The 5,000-nt window shown below is 46.8% G+C and overlaps 1 protein-coding gene across 6 annotated transcripts in view; it reads right to left on the bottom strand.

Moving 5' to 3' along the window:
- The window catches only part of LOC139561163 (zinc finger protein 219-like), a 72,740-nt gene that overhangs the window by 47,357 nt on the left and 20,383 nt on the right, over window positions 1-5,000 (bottom strand). For all 6 annotated transcript variants that reach the window (XM_071378078.1, XM_071378080.1, XM_071378077.1 and 3 more), the window contains exons 3-4: window positions 862-1,056; window positions 579-685 (exon numbers count right to left, since the gene is read on the bottom strand). The gene's annotated coding sequence lies outside the window, so the exon portion shown is untranslated. The remainder of the gene's footprint in view (window positions 1-578; window positions 686-861; window positions 1,057-5,000) is intronic.

The following is a 5,000-nucleotide window of genomic DNA, read 5'->3' as shown; positions in this document are numbered from 1 at the left end:
AGAGAGGAAGAGAGAGAGAGAGAGGAAGAGAGATGAGAGAGGAAGAGAGAGAGGGAGAAAGAGAGAGAGGAAGAGAGAGAGAGGGAGAAAGAGAGAGAGGAAGAGAGAGGATGAGTGGATAAAGTGAAACATCTAACTTTAACTTTCAGTTTCTGTCAAAACTGTTCTGGGTACCAGCCTGTTTAGCTATCATTCCACTCCTTGTCATGGCTAACTGGGGGATGAGAACAGCCAGGGGATTCTGACAGAGTTTAGTCCTCACAGCACTACACACAGGAGGAAAGCAAGGAAGGGCTTTTTTCATAACATGGGATAAAGAAGGTAGATTCCGGATAGGTTACATCTGCTGTGGTGCAGTTTATGGGGCTAAATCTTTGGCACATGACACACACTACATGTCATTCTCTTTTATCTAGGAGTACAAGGAGTGGAATGTTAGCTAAACAGAATAAAGTATCACAGAGTTTTTTACACTGCCAGTAGTGTTGTGAGTGTTACGCTATAAAAGGTCCCCCCAGACTAGACTGTAATATTGTACTGAGAGAGTTTGACATAGTGACAGGTGATTACAGGGTTACCCTGTGATATCAGGCTAAGACACGGCCCATCTCATCCTCACGGCAACCGTCCTCAGGGAGGTGCGTTTCAGTGACGACAACAGCTCGTCCCAGCCTGTCCACCGTACCTACGGACAGAGAGGGAGAGAGAGGGTGGGGGAAAAGAGAGAGAGAGAAACAAGAGAGGTGGAGGGTAATGGCATGAGTGGTTAAGGGAGAAGTATGGATGAAAGGAAAGTACCAGTAAAGGGATAAACTGATGGAATGATAGAAGTAAACGAGATGGATATAAAAGACAAGTCACCTGACAACATCAGCTTTCCTGATCGGAGAAGCTCTTTGTCCAATTCCCTTAGGAGAGGAGGGGCTTTAGGTGATAGGCCATTCGATAAGGCAGGAGATGTCTCTGGCTCCGCCTCCTCTGTGGAGTGGCTAGATGAGGATGTGCCTGATTGGCTAGTTGTGTCAGGTGAGACTTCTGATTGGACAACCTGGTTTTCTGTTTGTTGGTAAAAGGAGGAGTTGAGAATAATACATTCTCCACCCATCTACACTACCAGTCAAAAGTTTTAGAACATCTACTCATTGAAGTGTTTTTCTTTATTTTTACTATTTTCTAAATTGTAGAATAACAGTGAAGACATCAAAACTATGGAAAACACATATGGATTCATGTGGTAACCAAAAAAGTGTTAAACCCTTTGCCTTGATGACATCTTTGCACACTCTTGGCAATCTCTCAACCAGCTTCACCTGGAATTTTTCCAACAGTCTTGAAGAAGTTCCCACATATGCTGAGCACTTGTTGGCTGCTTTTCCTTCACTCTGCAGACCGACTCATCCCAAACCATCTCAATTTGGTTGAGGTCAGGGGATTGTGGAGGCCAGGTCATCTGATGCAGCACTCCATCACTCTCCTTCTTGGTAAAATAGCCCTTACACAGCCTGGAGGTGTGTTGGGTCATTGTCCTGTTGAAAGACAAATGATAGTCCCACTAAGCCCAAACCAGATGGAATGGTGTTTCGCTGCAGAATGCTGTGGTAGCCATGCTGGTTAAGAGTGCCTTGAATTTTAAATAAATCACAGACAGTGTCACCAGCAAAGCACCCCACACCATCACACCTCCTCCTCTATGCTGTACGGTGGTGTCGGGCTCACCTAGGGGTCATGATAAGGACTGTACAAATGTTTGATGTATTAGAATAATTGATCATGCTTATGTTATATTAATAGAAGGGGAGGGGTTATAAGACCTCCCTCCTTACATTTATAGGGTCATAGACTACAGATTAACAATATATATACATTATGAGGTTTTAATATTTTTCCACAGTTGTTTTCTAATTCTCTCTCTCTGCTTCATTATAAAGAGACTCCTCTGAGAAATGTGTGACTGTGAAGAAGGAGCTCTGCAGGGGAGTGTAGGAGATACGAGACTAGTCAGACATTCCATAATAAATCAACTTGGGGGAGTGGACATTTACTGCTGAGGCCTTAGAAAACACTGGAACTATTGTATCTCTCTTGCAAGCTAGTATAGCTGTGTATGCATGGGCTTGTTATGAGGAGTAGCAGGTAATGACGTATGCAGTGACATCACAGGGGGTTGACTACAAGCATGATAATAGCAACGTGGACTTTTCCTATAGGGCAGAACTTACTCGGAAACATGCGTGCTATGTTCCTGAATGTCAACTTCTGTCTGCAATTGCATTAATAAAGGTTTTGAATGATTTAATTAAAGATATTGTCATAATACTAATTTCACCAATGAGCCAATGATTGACAAGGACGAAAGGAACGAAACCTAAAAGTGGGAAATACACATGCAGAGATCATCTATTCACCCACACTGCGTCTCACAAAGACACGGCGGTTGGATCCAAAAATCTCCAATTTGGACTCATCAGACCAAAAGACAGATTTCCACCGGTCTGTCCATTCCTCGTGTTTCTTGGCCCAAGCAAGTCTCTTCTTATTATTGGTGTCCTTTAGTAGTGGTTTCTTTGCAGCAATTCGATCATGAAGGCCTGATGCACGCAGTCTCCTGTGAACAGTTGATGTTGAGATGTGTCTCTTACTTGAACTCAGGTGAAGCATTTATTTGGGCTGCAATTTCAATTTCTTCTAGAGGCTTGTAACTCTAATGAACTTATCCTCTGCAGCAGAGGTAACTCTGGGTCTTCCTTTCCTGTGGCGGTCCTCATGAGAGCCAGTTTCATCATAGAGCTTGATGGTTTTTGCATCTGTACTTGAAGAAACTTTCAAAGTTCTCGAAATTTTCCGGATTGACTGACCTTTATGTCTCAAAGTAATGATGTACTGTCGTTTCTCTTTGCTTATTTGAGTTGTTCTTGACATAATATGGACTTTTACCAAATAGGGCTATCTTCTGTACCCCCATACCTTGTCACAACACAACTGATTGGCTCAAACGCATTAAGAAGGAAAGAAATTCCACAAATTAACTTTTAAGAAGGCACACCTGTTAATTGACATGCATTCCAGGTGTCTACCTCATGAAGCTGGTTGAGAGAATGCCAAGAGTGTACAAAGCTGTCATCAAGGCAAAGGGTGGCTATTTGAAGAATCTCAAATATAAAATATTTGGTTACTACATGATTCCATATGTGTTATTACATAGTTTTGATGTCTTCACTATTATTCTACAATGTAGAAAATAGTAAAAATGAAGAAAAACCCTTGAATGAGTTGGTGTTCTAAAACTTTTGACCGGTAGTGTACTTTCAATGCCCTTGACATAGAAATTCCTCAAAAAGAAGCTAAAAGCGAACGTATATTGCTTTTCCCAGGCTCAGCTTTTTCTTGTCTGTCATTGGCTGATGTGACCTCTTTATCTGGTCTCTCAGGCTGCTGTGCTGGCTCAGATTGGTTGCCTGTAGAGATTAGCACGTTGACTGTGGGGGAGGGGCGGGGAAACAGGACCACGCTGAGGTGTTTTGGAACCTCTCATAATCTATCTCCCCCTTCACCCACACACACACTCTCCACCTCTATCTCCCCCTTCACCCACACACTCACTCTCCTCCTCTATCTCCCCCCTTCACCCACACACACACTCTCCACCTCTATCTCCCCCTTCACCCACACACACACTCTCCTCCTCTATCTCCACCTCACCCACACACACACTCTCCTCCTCTATCTCCCCCTTCACCCACACACTCACTCTCCTCCTCTATCTTCCCCCTTCACCCACACACACACTCTCCTCCTCTATCTCCCCCCTTCACCCACACACACACACTCTCCTCCTCTATCTCCCCCCTTCACCCACACACACACTCTCCTCCTCTATCTCCCCCTTCACCCACATACTCACTCTCCACCTCTATCTCCCCCTCACCCACACACACGCACTCCTCCTCTATCTCCCCCTCACCCACACACACACTCTCCTCCTCTATCTCCCCCTTCACCCACATACTCACTCTCCACCTCTATCTCCCCCTCACCCACACACACGCACTCCTCCTCTATCTCCCCCTTCACCCACATACTCACTCTCCACCTCTATCTCCCCCTCACCCACACACACGCACTCCTCCTCTATCTCTCCCCTTCACCCACACACACACTCTCCTCCTCTATCTCCCCCTTCACCCACACACACACTCTCCTCCTCTATCTCCCCCTCACCCACACACTCACTCTCCTCCTCTATCTCTCCCCTTCACCCACACACACACTCTCCACCTCTATCTCCCCCTTCACCCACACACACACTCTCCTCCTCTATCTCCCCCTTCACCAACACACACACTCTCCTCCTCTATCTCCCCCCTTCACCCACACACACACTCTCCTCCTCTATCTCCCCCTTCACCCACATACTCACTCTCCACCTCTATCTCCCCCTTCACCCACATACTCACTCTCCACCTCTATCTCCCCCTCACCCACACACACGCACTCCTCCTCTATCTCTCCCTTTCACCCACACACACACTCTCCTCCTCTATCTCCCCCCTCACCCACACACTCACTCTCCTCCTCTATCTCTCCCCTTCACCCACACACACACTCTCCACCTCTATCTCCCCCTTCACCCACACACACGCACTCCTCCTCTATCTCCCCCTCACCCACACACACACTCTCCTCCTCTATCTCCCCCTTCACCCACATACTCACTCTCCACCTCTATCTCTCCCCTTCACCAACACACACACTCTCCTCCTCTATCTCTCCCCTTCACCAACACACACGCACTCCTCCTCTATCTCCCCCTCACCCACACACACGCACTCCTCCTCTATCTCCCCCTCACCCACACACACACTCTCCTCCTCTATCTCCCCCTCACCCACACACACGCACTCCTCCTCTATCTCCCCCTTCACCCACACACACACTCTCCTCCTCTATCTCCCCCCTTCACCCACACACACTCTCCACCTCTATCTCCCCCTTCACCCACA

The sequence above is a fragment of the Salvelinus alpinus genome, chromosome 31 (genome assembly GCF_045679555.1).
Source record: "Salvelinus alpinus chromosome 31, SLU_Salpinus.1, whole genome shotgun sequence".
Classification (NCBI taxonomy): domain Eukaryota; kingdom Metazoa; phylum Chordata; class Actinopteri; order Salmoniformes; family Salmonidae; genus Salvelinus; species Salvelinus alpinus.
This window is presented reverse-complemented; position numbering and strand designations above follow the sequence as displayed.